General features: G+C 44.5%; 2 long non-coding RNA genes and 5 other non-coding genes across 8 annotated transcripts; all 7 read left to right on the top strand.

Annotated features, from left to right (window-relative positions):
- The first annotated feature begins 1,454 nt into the window (after positions 1-1,454).
- LOC135371969 (uncharacterized) lies at positions 1,455-3,388 on the top strand. Of its 2 annotated transcripts, XR_010415739.1 has the most exons (4): positions 1,455-2,326; positions 2,487-2,573; positions 2,989-3,068; positions 3,327-3,388. It is a non-coding gene; the product is annotated as an uncharacterized LOC135371969 (long non-coding RNA). The 2 variants fall into 2 exon arrangements; XR_010415738.1 differs by lacking the exon at positions 1,455-2,326 and having other exon boundaries at positions 2,423-2,573.
- A 16-nt stretch (positions 3,389-3,404) lies between these two features.
- Positions 3,405-6,690, top strand: LOC135371958 (uncharacterized). The gene is made up of 3 exons (XR_010415737.1): positions 3,405-3,465; positions 6,298-6,395; positions 6,473-6,690. It is a non-coding gene; the product is annotated as an uncharacterized LOC135371958 (long non-coding RNA).
- A 3,481-nt stretch (positions 6,691-10,171) lies between these two features.
- On the top strand, positions 10,172-10,245 carry Trnat-agu (transfer RNA threonine (anticodon AGU)). Its single transcript has one exon. It is a non-coding gene; the product is annotated as a tRNA-Thr (tRNA).
- Positions 10,246-10,905: 660 nt separating this feature from the next.
- Positions 10,906-10,979, top strand: Trnat-agu (transfer RNA threonine (anticodon AGU)). The gene has a single exon. It is a non-coding gene; the product is annotated as a tRNA-Thr (tRNA).
- Positions 10,980-11,088: 109 nt separating this feature from the next.
- On the top strand, positions 11,089-11,162 carry Trnas-aga (transfer RNA serine (anticodon AGA)). Its single transcript has one exon. It is a non-coding gene; the product is annotated as a tRNA-Ser (tRNA).
- A 1,926-nt stretch (positions 11,163-13,088) lies between these two features.
- Trnat-agu (transfer RNA threonine (anticodon AGU)) lies at positions 13,089-13,162 on the top strand. The gene has a single exon. It is a non-coding gene; the product is annotated as a tRNA-Thr (tRNA).
- Positions 13,163-13,637: 475 nt separating this feature from the next.
- Positions 13,638-13,711, top strand: Trnat-agu (transfer RNA threonine (anticodon AGU)). Its single transcript has one exon. It is a non-coding gene; the product is annotated as a tRNA-Thr (tRNA).
- Positions 13,712-16,743: the final 3,032 nt, after the last annotated feature.

Genomic DNA, 16,743 nt, shown 5'->3' with positions numbered 1-16,743 from the left:
TGTGCGGATGATTTGAAACGGCGCTGGAGAGGCTGGAAAAACATGGTGGCGTCTACGATGGCTTGCAAGAATACGGTAATTTTCAATGCGAACAGCACCGGTACAGCTTGAATTTTGTGAAGAGGTAGGTGCATATGCCTTGGAGGTAACGGATTCTAAATCGAGGCGACTATCTATGACTGAAATGCAGGTAAGCGGCCGTGGTGCCTTTGTTTGTTAGCGCACGCGTTTTACACCCTTTTGTTCTTCAAGTCGCTTTAGCCCACTGGCTAGTGCACAAAAATGCAATCGATCCTACCTGAGCTTGTAATATAAGCATATTAGCACGTGCGTGCTACCTTTATTTTGTGGTCCCCTCAGTGTGTTCTTGATGATCTTCCAGACATGAACGGCTATACCGTTCAGCATCGGCCATTCATTACTGTGTGCGTCTCAGCGTCCCTCAGAGAGTGCGGGAGGAGAGTGTATGAGCAGTCTTGGAATTATTTACTGTCTCATGCGTTACAGGTAAGAATGCTAGGTAAACGGGAAGTCTGGCCAAACGCTGTTATGCGCGTGTGCCATAAGCAGAGACCGATTATGCCTGTATTGTGTCTGTTGTTTTTATTAGTGTGCCTCAGCGGCAGAAGTTTCCCAGTGAGTTCCAGAGGCCGGAAGACACAGAAAGGAACAATATAGAGAGACCTATAGCCATTCATAAGGCGCGAAGGAGCGTGAGGATACAGTTGCGCCGCTTCCGTGCAAGATGCCAGCTAATTATACGGCGAGTAACATGGATGTTTTTTGTTTCTTGTTTACATAACGTGGCGATTGACCACGATCTGCATAAACGGGAATGATCTGGATATGGCACCTTGTCACGTTCCTTCATTATTTGTACTGCTGATGTGTCTGTAGGCATGTACGAACGCACATGTAAATAAAGTCCACATTGAAATAAAGTATTTTGGGTGCACGCTTGCGTCCTTGTGTTTATCTCGTGATTAAAATTACGATATTTCCATAGGCGCGCGGTACCTACGGGGCCGGAATAGAGATCCCCCACAGGTCCCTCGAGGATCCGCATCGGCGGTCCTACGACGTCCATTTCGCATAATTTTCTCTTGATTAGCACGGTAGTACGGGCGTAGTTAAAACGTAGCCGGGATCAAATGTGTACGTTCGTGAGACGTACCCAGCATCCACAACCTGACGTTCGCTGGATGTTGATGGGCGGTTAATGGTTCTGTGGGTGTATACATGCATATGGTGGCACAGTGTTGGTATGCATTGTATTTCATTAGATGGTACCAGTTGAAGTTGGCCTGGTGAGCAACTGGAAGTGAGGTGGTGCCAGTTCGAACTGGACCAGTTTACATGTTTGGGGAAAGTTTCGGTTTCAGTGCCATGACATGTTAATATAAAGATTGCAAGGCGAAGTTAAAGTAATTTTATTAGTAGAAAAGAATAATATTTCAATTTTTGGAAAACTTCATTAGCGTTAACGAATGTTATTTTAGAATTCTTATATTTGTATTTTGTGCGTTCCTGCTCCCGTGATGAATGATGCGTTCACTGTGCAACGGTCGCTTGCTTAGCGGCTTGCCTGTACAACGCTTTTTTGCTCGTTATTAGCGTGATGTGTGACACAGGCGTTGGTTTTATAATCGAAAGGATTTGTATGTAAGTTACGACAGTGCGACAGTACAATGCGCGCCAGCGGCCGTGCGGGCGGGTGTTATAGGATTACAGCTGGACTACAACTGTGGATACCGCTTTATCGTGAGTACTATGCTTAAGTGCTTTTCCCTTGTGCACCATTTAGAAATATTACTTCTACTAGAACCTCATCTCTTTGTTCCGCGTCAGGTTCGTGGCACCTGTAAGTGCATGCCGTTTTACGAGTAACATGTACGAGTAGCTAGTTAATGTTACCAGCAACTTGTTTCATTCTCGTGTTTTTGTCTTTGTATTTCTTCGTTCATGCTCGTGTTTTAGATCCTTCACACCACGGGTGTTCTCGAACTAGCGTAGAACTAAGAGCTTCGCCGGCTTTCGGGGGCAATGAGTAGTAGTCATTGCCCCCGAAAGCCGGCGAATCTCTTAGTTGATATGTCCAACTACTCCACAGCAGAAATGTTGAGAGATTTGCGTGCTTTTGGGGGCCACGACTGCTCAAATTAACTGCACACTCTAATTACATGTTGCAATTGAATGCATATTTACTTGTGCCTTTTCAACTTTCCAGAAACCTTAAGCTGCTTGGGCTCAAAGAAAAATGTCGATCCATCGTGTGCTATTAAGAACATCTTACATACTTTGTTGAATGATTCAAGATGACCACAAGGTAGTCGAGCAAGGGACCCATCAGCCATAAAATATTATCTATTCAATGTAACTCTGTAGTTCCTCTACTGCTTTTGTTTAATTACGTTATAGTTACGCTACATGTACATTAGAATATGTGCAATGTTTGATTACAAATAAAATGTAATTTTGCATTGCAGTTCTTTGGATCTGTCGTTGCTGGGAACAGCGATCCTGCGAAGTGGCACTGGTTGCCTACCAGCTAGCCTCTGTCCGAGCAGGCCACTGTAAGTCAAACCACTTCAACTGGTCCCAGTTCAACAATTAGGTTTGCAACCAGCTCCAGTCGAGACTGCGACCGGTTAGAAACCAGTTCAGATTGGGACTGGCCAGAAACCAGTTGGGCCAACTGGTTTCTGGCTGGTCCTAGTCACAACTGGTACCAGTTGGCCCAACTGATTTCTGGTCCCAGTCTCAGCTGGGACCAGTTGCAACTGGGACTGGGTGAACTGTGTTATCGAACAGAGACCAGTTGTCCCAACTGGTACCAGTTGAGCTGGAACCGGTTGCACTGGTCCCTGTTCGATAACACAGTTCAACTGGTACCAGTGAAAAAAAAAATTGCCTGAGGTACTCTCAGAAGAGACATACTTTTGCCTTATTGTACGCGAAAAGGGAAATGATCCTGTGTACTATTTCCAGTCACCGTTACTTGAAGCTGCTGCCGGCTAAAAGAAGCTGAGCAAGCTCCGTGCGCATATGCCCACTGATATAACCTGGAGGTAAATTATCTCGCTGATGTGTTAGATTAACTTCTTTGCATACTTCAGTGCTCCAAGATACTGAATGCTAAACCGCTCTGCTGTAAATTTTGTATTCTAGGTGAAAAGATCTAAGAACATGCGTATATGACATATCATGTGCTTTATATGCGTATGACTTGTCAATGTGGTGTTACTTGAACGATGTCATGATTGTTGAACATGTTTAACGTGTTCTTGACCCTGCATAATTTGTTCGGTTCCAATCTGTTCCAGCAGAGATGGTCACTTCTGGGCACACCATCCTTCCTGACCAAGTTGTGTGGAAAGGCATCCAAGACACCCTTGGTGTTGGATCACTTTCTGCAAGAAGACCCAGGAGGGGGCATCTCTTTTGCATGGTTTCTCGTGACACTGAGTGAGTATTTCAGTTTTTATCATCAATCAGCATTGCATCACTTTATCATTTCAATCTTTCACTCTGCAGGAGCACATTTCAGCTAGAAACTGATATTATTCCGGCTTATTTCATTTAGCCGTTTGTACTGCTGTTCTTTAGTGACTGTAACACATGCTTGTTGTGTTCATAACTTAAATGTCACACCAATGACTTGAAAGGTAGAACATAAGGAGCTGGTGTCCCTTATAACTTCACATGGAATTAGGGTATTTTGTTGGGTTGGCAGGCTGCTTGTTCACCCTTGAACATTAGCATTCCTTTGCAATTGAAATTGTGCCTTCTTACCCACTTAGAATTTGCGGCAATAAGTGCATAGCATGGCGGATAATGTTCGGTGTCCCTCTCCTTATTTTTTGTCGGAAACAAAGTCGTTGTGTAAAGCTAGTGGTGGCTGGCTAGTACGTGTAGCTCCATATCTTAATATATTGAAAGCTGGTTGACCACACCGGATCAGACAGGGTGGTCCGGTCGACCTCTTCATTTTTTTTCTTTCAAACATATTTTAAAGCCTTGTTCCGAGGAGGTATATTGGTGCTGAAAGTAGTTGAAAATAATTGGTGGTTATTTTTTAATGTACTATCATTCAGATGTGGGTATTTCGACCATTGCGCTTTCTATGCAGTTTGACGCCAAGTATCTTCATAACTATTTGACATATTTAGCTGAATTTGTTATCCGTGTATTGCCTGGGATGGGTAGCACTGCATACGAAGTTCTGCAGATTGTAAGAAGGTGCATCTTTGATGAGCAAAAAATCACAAAGTTGCTTCATTTGTAAAATATGGTACATTTTGGGAACCTCATAACTCGTCCCCCGTTTGTGATACCGGAAAATTATCCACTGCGTCCATCATTGCGTTCGTCTCGAAATGCCCTTTCCTCGCATAACGAGTACATTGCATTGTGAATTATGGCAACGGCCCCAACAGTCCTTTTATGAAGGGTGTCTACGAGAAATGCGTAAATTCGACAGCGTGTATCCCATATATTCCCACTCGTGACATTGTTCATTTTACTCACAAACATTCTCCGAGAAGACTCAAAACAGCACACACAAAAATTTGCTTCAGGGATGGTCGAAGTTACGTTCGTAACTCAATGTCATTCGCAACGTAATTTCGACCATGTCTGAAGCAATTTTTTTTATGTGCTGTTTTGAGTCGTCATGAAGAACGTTTGTGAGTTTACGAGTGGGAATATATGGGATGTGCGCTCTCGAGTATATGCTTTTTCCGTAGATACCATTCACAAAAAGACCGTTGGGGTGCAATTCGCGATACGATGTAATCGCTATGCGGAGAAAGGTCATTTCAAAACAAACAAAATGATGGAGATCATTTTCAAGCATCCCAGGGGGGGGCCGAGTTGTGAGGTTATCAAAACGTATCATATTTTACAAATGAATCAAATTTGCGATTTTTTATCTCCTCAGAGGCAAACCTTAGGATTCTCAGAGCATAGGACGCAGTGCTACCCACCCGACACAACACTTGAAAACAAATTCAGCTTAATATGTCAAATAGATATGAAGATATGTGGCGTTGAACTGCGTACGAAGTGCAATGGTCGAAATGCCCACATCTGAACGATGATTCATTAAAAAAATAACCACCAATTATTTTCAACTACTTTCAGCGCCAGTATGCTTCCTAGGGACGAGGCTTTAATATATGTTTGAAAGAAAAAATTGGAGAGGTTGACCAGACCACCCTGCCTGATCCTGCGTGAAATCACCCAGCTTCTGTTTCTCCCTAGCAGTAAGATAGTGCGGTGCCCTTTGTACGCTGGTGCACCGTGATGCTGTGCTCTGCTCTCCATAGTATTTATTCATCCAGAATGCAAGAAGCATTACAAAGTTGTTTCTTTGTTATGACTATAGTCTAAAAACTGAGTTGTAGAGAAAGCCCATTTTGATCACAAAATATTATACTTGTGCGACACAATTGCAGTATGCTGTTTTAAAATGATTAGTGGGTAAATTGGATGCGAGGCAAACGGGGAGGTAGCTCTAATCATGATTTGTGTGCGGAACAAAGAAATCAGTGTTAGATTCAACATGGAAATTGTGTGCTTTCTCTCACTTTTTTTTTCGGTGATGAGTAGTACAGGTGCGGGACGTGCATGTGTCAGTATGAAGGAGATTAGGGTGCAGCGAATTTATGTGGTACATATTTTATAACAAAACACAAGCACGCAATTCTCTGGTGCATGGTGAGATTAGTGCAGTGATTTTCCATAAACTAACCATCTCATTCCTGCATACATCACCCGTGTCACTAGTCATCAAAAGTAAAAATTTGTACTTGCTTCACTGATGGCATTGCTGATTCTTTCATTTAAGACCTATTTTGTGATTGGAACTACCTGTTGAATTGCTTGGCATGTATTTCCTGGAATAATCTCAGTGACATTTGTGATGATACGAGTGAAGCGTGCTTATTTCATAACCAAACATATTCTTCGTTTCAACAATTTTAGGCTACATCTATAATGACAAACACTGTAAGATCATTGCGTCTTCACACAGTCACTCCACATGAAATCATCAATATCTAACAATATTTAAATCGATATATTTACTATCCCAGTATGAGTGAAGGTCTTTATGAACAGTATAAGACCTTAAGGTATTTCTTTGCTTGTATTGGAAAGTACTCAGCCAGCACCATGAAGGTGCCTGTACTAGTGCCACCATACTGAATGTGTAATGTGCAGAGGTGTGTGCATGTGGACCTGCATTCGAATGGTAGAAACTGTCGTACTACATATCCTGCATTTTCTTTCTTACAGGGGTATACTGTGGATCAGCCCTGCAGGGGCAGCAAGCTGAAGAACAAAGCCAGAACCTATGAAGAAGTTCTGGAGATTGTGTCGAAAACAGCACAAGTGTAAGGGAACGTTTTACTTGGTAACCAGATATGCTTAATATACTTTGCAACTCTAAGATGTTTTTTGATCGCTGCAGATTCAACAGATGTCACAGATTTTTCACCATTTCTCTGTATGTACAATAAATGCTCAGTCCTGTACTCTATGACTTGTGTCACACATTACTGCATGACTTGCAATTCTATTAAAGGAAGACAAACACAATTACACATCCTTCGGTGCTGTTCCCAAATTTGTGGGAATTAATGCACTCCACACTTCAAACAAAAGCCGACTCTCTCAGGTGGCCGTGAAAATTACGGGAAGGAGCCGGCAACATAGCTGCCATTAAAATCCCTGTAAATTTTACGGCTGCATTTTTTGTAAGGTGTAATTTTCACGGGAAAAAAACAGCATTCTGGTTACATCAAAATTACAGTAAATTTAACAGCAGTACTTCTTCCGAAGTGGCCGTAATTTTAACGGCAAAAGTCAGGCAACATAGCTGCCATTAAAATATACGTAAATTTTACGGTAGTTTTTTTACAGTGTACTTTGTGCTTTGTGCGGATATTATTCAGCAAAACTTTTTTTCGTCCACGCTGCTGCTAAATGCGGATGGCTGTTCTGCATTGTTGCAAATAGAGGCACACAACGCAAAAGTTTTATCGTATTACTAGCCACCGATTTCATGTATGTGATGGTCACGGCACATTTCGTAGTTAACTGCTGCTAGGTATATAATGGGCTGCTGATGTTTGCAGATGGAGCACGATTAGATGACGTAAAAGGCCGCGTCTTGAGGCTCAGGCGCCACACGACACATGGCTAGAGGAAGGGATGTGGTCTTTATTTATTTTTTCGTTTTGGCATTTGTGGTGGCGCTTCCCTGCGTGAAAGATGTTTCATAAAAAACTGAGTAGTGCTACAGGTTATTTATTGGCTTCCTGCTTAGTTTGTTCATGTCAGAAATTTCTTCGAGCAGAGGGTAGTGGCTGGAGGGCTTATCAGGAAGCGGTATATGCACAAATAACATATTGAATGGTACCGCAAATGTTGCTATCAATACCCAACCTTGTGTTCCCAGGATCTCACATGTAGGTTGGTCACTGGTGCATTGGAGTACCTCACAAACTCGTCTCGGAGCGCCTCCCACGCTGATAACGCAGCTGTCAACTAGCATCTGACACCGTTCAAGGTTACCTTGATAATTTGCGTTTTCTCACAGATCTGATGTTCATTATGCCTGGGCCATACAAAACCCCGGGTGATTGACTGCGTGCACAGCACAGCTACTAGTGTAGTTACTCTTGGATTACTCTACACTCATGTTTCCCAAGGTTGTGTGTGTTTTGCGTAATACTGTATCGCCTTTTGCGCTTGCATGTACAACACGACTGTGGATTTTTTTTTCAGCTGCAATTCTGCGTTTTGTTGTGTCTGTTAACCTTAACAAAAATAAGTCAATTGTTCTCACTGGCTGGCTCTCTGCACACTTTTATGCATTACTCCTCACTTCGAAAATAGTTTTTCATTCTACATATCTTTGGTAAAGCGACCATAGCTTCTCGTCACATCAGAATCACACTTGTGCACAATGTGTCAGCATGTGGCCTTTCAAGTGTTCGCAACATCAGGGCTGTTACAAGCGCTCAGGATAGACTTCTATTTTTGTAAGAGACCTACGTGCAAGATTTCCTTTTCTGTTGGTGCATGTTGGTACATTGGTGTGTTGCGTAAATGTCTGACCATTTCCGCACAATATACAGGGAGTTTATTTTTATTCGCATCATGGCAGCGCTAATTTGGCAGGCGGGCTATGTTAATTTTCCCTAAATAACCCATCCGTAGTTACACACATTTCCGACATTTCCTGACGTACGTGTTTGTAACTGATGATCGATTAATTTGCAAAAATTCACATAACCCACCTGCCAAATGAGCGCTACTCTGTTGCGAAAATAAACATCCTGTATAAAATGCCACATGTTGGCGTAGCTTTTACGGGCAGGTGCAGGATTGAAGGCCGGAACCTCTAAATAGTGTGCGTCTTTGTAACCTTTATAAAAGGTACTGCTCAGAGGGTACTTGGTAACTTCTGAAATAGAGGGTAAAATATTGCGATTTTTTACCCTTTACCAAAGGGTACCGAGTTAAGAGTGTACTTCGAAAATAGCCGTCAAAAAACGATCAACTTATTGGCCTTTAAGCGCCAACAGCAGGAGGCGTTTCTCCAGCGTTTATCAAGCGTCCTGACGCGGCAGCCAGATCTTCCTTCCCAGAGAGATTACGGAAACATTTGCATGAGACGGCGTCCATCCGCCGTTGTAGAAACACTGCAATGCGTGAGCTTCGAGCGTTTTTTTTTTTTTTCTTTCTTCTTTTGCCAGGGTCATTTGTCGCTGAGAAAAGCGCGACGCTCTGCCGCTCGCAAAACGCCTCATGCGGTTGGCGATTTACTATCCGTCACGATCGCAAAGTGGAAGCTCATCGCGCACAGAATAAAGGCAAAAAAAAGATTGGTTTTTGACGCTGACTATTCGTTTTTTTATCAGTGCGTAGTGGACGAAACATATGGTATAGCAAGTTGTATTTCCAAATACCTTGACACGCTAAACCTGGACAACTCGGTTGATCTAAGTTGCCAGAAGGGTGCAAGTGCCAAAATTAGTCGAATTGCAAGGGGAAACATCCCTCCCGTCAGCTGCTGCAGGAGGTCGGACTGCTCTGTCAGCCAGACCTGTGCGCTGAAGCAGAAACCTTATGTAGTGTTTAAGATTTAGTTGCCGTTTTTATGTAACATACATCTCGACTCAAGTCCCAGTACAAAACTTGAAAAGTAACCTCTGTCACTGCAGGAAGTATATAATAACGCTGGAATTTGAAGTATTGTGTCTTCTGCGGCGTTTTAACTCTCGTGAATGAAAACATTCGCACTAGCTGTGCGGGACTCCCTCCAGGAATTGCGCAGCAAAGCAAAATGTTTCCCAAAGGCTTCCCTTGCACAGATGGTTGACACTTCGCAATGTGCATTTTTTTCCACTTGATCACCGCCTTCACTATTGTCCCCGTACAGCTCAGAGCTACTTCGCAGTCTGGGTTACTGGGTTACAGAGTAATTTCTCAGTCTACTCCGGCACTGTGGGCGTCTGTGCAGTAACTGTCTGAGACCCGACAGCAAAGGCAGTATATATAGCCCACATGTCGGAGTCATAAATATAATTTATCATTCAGTTTCGGTAACTTCGTCACGGCGGTATGAAGTGTCCTTCGCATACAGCGCGTACATTGAAAGTACAGAGAGTCTGTGCACATCATAAGTCTGTGCACTATACTGTTGAGTAATTAAGTGTACAATGCCCATGATGATTACACTAGAGAGGAATTGTATTACCTCAGCATTTTAAATAACGTCTACATCAGAAAGTCAAACCATATCATTTAACTTCAAAAGCAAAATAACATGATGCGCCAAAAAATTAAGTGTTCAAGGTCACGAGAATTACTCATAGATAGATTGTTCCTCAACTACTCACTCGAGGAGCGCTTTTGTTGTGATACTGGAGTAGATGTATGATGTCGACTTTGGGGGATTACCAGAATGCAAAGATGTACAATCCTGTGCACTGCATACCTCTCTGGCTGATCGCATATGAAGCAATCATCAGTCTCCTCTGGACGTGAGGTATATGCTGCTGGGCTTTGAGTTGAAGTACTGGATCTTTGGTAGACGCTCTGTTCACGTCCTGCTAGGGGTCTTTAGCTCCGCGACATCGCATTGTATTTTGCCTTCCATGGCGCCGTGGCTTAGGTGGTTAAAGCGCCTGCCTAGTAAACAGGAGATCGAGGGTTCGACTCCCTCCGGTGCCTAACTATCCCATCATTGTCGTGTTTATGTTACAGTTTTCGTAGACTATCTTGTTCACGCCCTGATAGGGATCGTTAGCTCTGTGGCGTCGCATTGTATTTTGCCTTCCATGGCGCCGTGGCTTAGGTGGTTAAAGCGCCTGTCTAGTAAACAGGAGATCCAGGGTTCTACTCCCTCCGATGCTTAAGTGTCCCATCATTATGGTGTTTACGTTACAGTTTTGGCAGACTCTAATGTTGAAGCCCAGCTAGGAATCGTTAGCTCCGCGAAATCGCATTGTATTCTGGCTTCAACTGCGCCGTGGCTTAGGTGGTTAAAACGCCTGGTTAGTAAACAGGAGATCCAGTGTTCGACTCCCTCCGGTGCCTAACTGTCCAATCATGGGTCGTGTTTATGTTGCAGTTTTGGTAAGACTCTCTTGTTCACGCCGTGCTAGGGATCGTTAGCTCCGCCACATCGCATTGTATTTTGCCTTCCACGGCGCCGTGGCTTAGGTGGTTAAAGCGCCTGTCTAGTAAACAGGAGATCTAGGGTTCCACTCCCTCCGGTGCCTAACTGTCCCATCATTGTCGTGTTTATGTTGCAGTTTTGGTAGAGTCTCTTGTTCAGGCCGTGCTAGGGATCGTTAGCTCCGCGACATCGCATTGTACTTTGCCTTCCATGGCGCCGTGGCTAAGGTGGTTAAAGCGCCTGTCTAGTAAACAGGAGATCGAGGGTTCGACTCCCTCCGGTGCCTAACTGTCCCATCATTGTTGTGTTTATGTTGCAGTTTTGGTAGACTCTACTGTTCACGCTTTGCTAGGGATCGTGAGCTGCGCGAAATCGCGTTGTGTTTTGCCTTCCATGGCGCCGTGGCTAAGGTGGTTAAAGCGCCTATGTAGAAAACAGGAGATCGAGGGTTCGACTCCCTCCGGTGCCTAACTGTCCCATCATTGTCGTGTTTATATTGCAGTTTCGGTAGACTCTCTTGTTCACGCCCTGCTAGGGATCGTTAGCTCCGCGAAATCGCGTTGTATTTTGCCTTCCATGGCGCCGTGGCTAAGGTCTATGCAGGAACCTCATGGCCGACAAGAGGATCAAAGGCCTTGAAACGCACGGGGGTAACTTGAGCGTTCCCTCCTATGCGGACGATATAGCGGTCATCTTCTCTGCGAGGGATCAGGTCGAACTCATTCTCGAGCACGTCGCTACCTTCTGTGAAGCGTCCGGCGCCAGCATTAACCTAGAGAAAATCTCTGGAGCCTGGTTAGGACCCTGGGATGCAGCGCCTGAGCACTTCTCTGGAATCACATGGGACAAGACGATCAAGAGGTATCTCGGCATCACCTTCGATCCCACGACGCCTCTGACTGAACAGTGGACTCCACATATCAACCATCTTCGAGCTCCGCTCCTGAAGTGGAAGAAACACGTCTTTCTTAACGAGATCGTTCATCTGCAATACTGCAGTCTATCCAGTGTTCTTCTACCATGCCCAGGTCACACCGTGTCCAGCCTCATGTGCGCACCGCGTGCATATGATCTTCGCTGTCTTTATTTGGAACTCGCCAATGGAGAGGATGAGAAGAACCAACATATTCCACTCCATACAAGGGGGTGGCTTTGGATTGGTCAACGTAGCTGTCAAGCTTTTAGTCCATCGTTTTCTCTACTTTCGGAAAAAGAAGAACGATGTCCTGCAGTGGGCTTTTCAGACGCTTGGCTCTGTCTTCACACCCGCATTCACAGTGACGACGGCGAACCCTCCGAAGCGTAAGATGGGTCTCGCTTTCTACAGGGAAGTAGCTCAGTCGGTTAATTTCTTGAAGGGTATGTTCTCCTGGGAGTATCTAATCTCGGTTAAGCGTCAGAAGTTGTACTGGGATATGATCAACAGCCTGTTTCCTGCACCGTTGTATCGAAGCAACTATCCAGGGAGAGAGCAAGATATGGTCCTTAAGACTGTGAAGAAACTGCCAGTATCCACAGGTACCCAGAGGTTTTTTACACTATTTCACACTGAGACCCTGCCGGTCAAGTCATGGCTGATAAAGAAGGGATTCACGGTTCCGTAGTCCAACAAATGCGACATGTGCTTCGCGGAGGAGGAGGATCTGCCTTAGACTTTCCTGGGATGCAGAAATGCTGTACAGTTTTGGGGCTTTCTGCGTACAACTCTTGGTATCGAGGAGGAACTCACATGGGTTCGTCTGAAGTTCCTTGACGTTGCAACGGAGTCGCCTAAGCCTTCTGTGCCTCCTTGGCCTGCACGTACTGTGGATTCATCGCATGGACATTGCAAATGGCAGGGCTCATCCGCGAATTCCGCTCGTCCTGCTCGTAACTAAGATCAACTGGTCTGTGAGTGTATTACAGGAGCGCGGCGACGACGACCTCCTACGCAGTGTAATCAACTTGCGCGATACATTGTGCAACTCATTCCCAGAAGAGCTGAGAGTGTTCCTCTGCCCCGTCGATTTTAGTAGCAGAGACTCTTGCATACAGCTCATGGCTCCTTATTAAGTTGAGGACTTCTTGATAACTTTCCTGTGACAGTCATCGGGAGTGACCCACAAGGACTGCTCATTGTGAGGTGTTTTTAAGTGTACGACGCCAAAGAGATGGCCTCGTGTTGAAATTTTAATGTAATATTAATATTAATAATAAAAAGTGGAAAAAAAAAGAAGCCGTGGCTAAGGTGGTTAAAGCGCCTGTCTAGTAAACAGGAGATCGGGGGTTCGACTCCCTCCGGTGCCTAACTGTCCCATTATTGTCGTGTTTATGTTGCAGTTTTGGCAGACTCTCTTGTTCACGCCCTGCTAGGGATCGTTAGCTCGGCGACATCGCGTTGTACTCTGCCTTCCATGGCGCCGTGGCTAAGGTGGTTAAAGCGCCTGTCTAGTAAACAGGATATCGAGGGTTCGACTCCCTCCGGTGCCTAACTGTCCCATCATTGTCGTGTTCATGTTGCAGTTTTGGTAGACTCTCTTGTTCACGCCCTTCTAGGGATGGTTAGTTCCGCGAAATCGCATTATTTTTTGCCTTCCATGGCGCCGTGGCTAATGTGGTTAAAGCGCCTGTCTAGTAAACACGAGATCTAGTGTTCGACACCCGTCCGTTGCCTCACTGTCCCATCATTGTCGTGTTTATGTTGCAGTTTTGGTAGACTCTCTTGTTCACGCCCTGCTAGGGATCGTTAGCTCCGCGAAATCGCCTTGTATTTTGCCTTTTATGGCGCCGTGGCTAAGGTGGTTAAAGCGTCTCTCTAGTAAACAGGAGATCGAGGGTTCGACTCCCTCCGGAGCCTAACTGTCCCATCATTGTCGTGTTTATGTTGCAGTTTTGGTAGACTCTCTTGTTCACGCCCTGCTAGGGATCGTTAGCTCCGCGAAATCGCGTTGTATTTTGCCTTCCAGGCGCCGTGGCTAATGTGGTTAAAGCTCCTGCCTAGTAAACAGGAGATCGAGGGTTCGACTCCCTCCGGTGCCGAACTGTCCCATCATTGTCGTGTTTATGTTGCAGTTTTGGTAGACTCTCTTGTTCACGCCGTGCTAGGGATCGTTAGCTCCGCCACATCGCATTGTAATTTGCCTTCCATGACGCCGTGGCTTGGGTGGTTAAAGCGCCTGTCTAGTAAACAGGAGATCGAGGGTTCGACTCCCTCCGGTGCCTAACTGTCCCATCATTGTCGTGTTTAAGTTACAGTTTTGGTAGTCTCTCGTGTTCACACCCTGCTAGGGGAAGTTAGCTCCGTGACGTCGCACCGGATGTTGCCTTTCATTTTGCCGTGGCTTAGCTGGTTAAAACGCCTGGTTAGTAAACAGGAGATCGAGTGTTCCACTCCCTCCGGTGCCTAACTTGTCCCATCATTGTCGTGTTTATGTTACAGTTTTGGTAGATTCTCTTGTTCGCGCCCTCCTAGGGATCGTTAGCTCCGCGACATCGCATTGTATTTTGCCACGGCGCCGTGGAGATCGAGTGTTCGACTCCCTCCGGTGCCTAACTTGTCGTGTTTATGTTACAGTTTTGGTAGATTCTCTTGTTCGCGCCCTCCTAGGGATCGTTAGCTCCGCGACATCGCATTGTATTTTGCCACGGCGCCGTGGCGAAGGTTGTTAAAGCGCCTGTCTAGTAAACAGGAGATCGAGGGTTCGACTCCCTCCGGCGCCTAACTGTCTCATCGTTGTCGTGTTTATGTCGTGTATTTTCATGATATTGCCATGAACCGATTTTATGGCACTACCGCTGCTTCAAACGGTGTCATACAGTGTTTTATGACTGCCGACGGTCATTATGACATTCCATGACTATTTTCATGATATGTGCCATGAATCATTTTAATGGGACTACTGGTGTTTCAAACAGTGTCATCTAGTGCGTTATGACTACCGATGGTCATGACATTTCGCGACTATTTTCATGACATATGCTATGAATCAATATTATGGGACTACCGCTGTTTCATACAGTGGCATGCACTGTTTTACGACATTTCGTGACTGTTTTCATGATGTGTGCCATGAATCAATTTTATGGGACTGCCGCTGTTTCAAACAGTGTCATGTAATGTTTTATGACTACAGATGGTCATTTTGACATTTTGTGACTATTTTCATGATATGTTCCATGAATTGTTTTTATGGGACTTCGGGCGTTTCAAACAGTGCAATGTAGGGTTTTATGACTACCGATGTTCAATATGACATCTCGTGTCTATTTTCGTGATATGCGCCATGAATCGATTTTAAGGGACTACCTCTGCTTCAAAGAGCGTCATACAGTGTTTTATGACTGCCGACGGTCATTATGACATTCCATGACTATTTTCATATGTGCCATAAATCAATCTTACGGGACTACCGCTGCTTCAAACAGTGTTGTGCATTGTTTTATGACTACCGACAGTCATTATGACATTTCCAGACTATTTTCATGGTATGTGCCATGAATCAATTTTATGGGACTACCGCTGTTTCAAAAAGTGGCATGCAGTGTTTTACGACACTGCGTTACTATTTTCAGATATGTGCCATTAATCAATTTTATGGGACTACCACTGTTTCAAACATTGTCATACAGTGTTTTATGGCTACTGGCGGTCATTATGACGTTCAATGACTGTTTTCATGATATGTGCCATGAATCGATTTTTTGAGACTACCGCTGCTTCACACAGGGTCATCCAGTGGTTTGTGACGGCCGACGGTCATTATGACATTTCATTACTATTTGATTTGATTTGATTACATTACATTTCATTACTATGACATTTCATTACTACATGACACGGGTCATGACTCCAAATTTATGCAGATACCGCTGCTTCACGCAGTGCCATGCAGTTTTATGAATACCTATAGTCACTAAGGTATTCATAGTCATAAAACACTGTATAACACGATGTGAAGCAGCTGAGCTACATCGAGTCGGTCATGGTAGATATTATGTAAATATCATGAAGTGTCATAATGAGCGTCACCAATCATAAAATACTATAGGACACCGTGTGAAGCCGCGGTAGTCCCAGAACATGTTGGTTCCGTAAAAATTGGAATATGCAGCCGGTGTGGAGTCCTCAGAGATATTTGTGTGATAGGCTAGAGTTTGTTCAGAACAATGCTAGAGGTTCATTTTTAATATACGTGATCGCACAGCAATTATGTCCGAGATTAAGAGGCGTTACAAAATTCCGTTATTGGCAGTGAGACGTAAAATAGCTGGGCTTGTTCTTATACAAAAAACTGTTACGCCTGCTCATTTTTCCTCACGTCGTGTAGAACATCCTTACAAGCTAGAATCAAAACTAAGTTGCATACGCACATAAATACTCCACACTGCGGCTGGGTATTAGCGATTGGAACGACTTGCCAGCAGATGTCGCACTGCCAGGTCTTTGTAGCTTTCAGATAGCCTGCGAGAAAATGTTCTTTCGATCGTAACAGTCAAACTTGTCTAAAAATTTATATGTTGTGTATCTTTTCTCTCCCTTATGTAACGCTTTTGCGTAGAGGGTTTTTAAGGAAATGAAATGAAGCGAAATAATGTCGGTTCATGCCACCTATAATGGAAATTATCATGTAATGTCATAATGGCCGTCTGTAGTCTCTAAAACACTTGTGACACTGTATGAAGCAACGATAGTTGAATGAAGCCGAGTTATGACTCATATCTAGAAAATAGTCCTGGAATGCATTAACGACCATTAGTAGTCAGAAAACACTATGACGTTGTTTCAATTGCCACTGCAGACTAAATCTCGTGTCTTCAGAATCCCACCAAAGTTATGTTACTGAAATATACTTCTCTCACTTTACATTCCTGCAAAATATATTTGCTCTACGTGACGCGAAATCCAGAGAAAAGCAATTTGCATCTTTGAGAACTGTGACATCATGTTAGGCTCCGATTGGGCACCCGGCTGTCATCTGGCAACGCTGTTGCCCTTGGCGTGTTCCGTGGGGCTCGCTTTTTGCGCTCCGTAAGCGGAGCCGCACATGACGTATTCTGCTACCTTCGAGAAA

The sequence above is a fragment of the Ornithodoros turicata genome, chromosome 1 (genome assembly GCF_037126465.1).
Source record: "Ornithodoros turicata isolate Travis chromosome 1, ASM3712646v1, whole genome shotgun sequence".
In the NCBI taxonomy this organism is placed as follows: domain Eukaryota; kingdom Metazoa; phylum Arthropoda; class Arachnida; order Ixodida; family Argasidae; genus Ornithodoros; species Ornithodoros turicata.
Note: the sequence above shows the minus strand (reverse complement) of the source record. Positions and strands in the feature narration are given on the sequence as shown.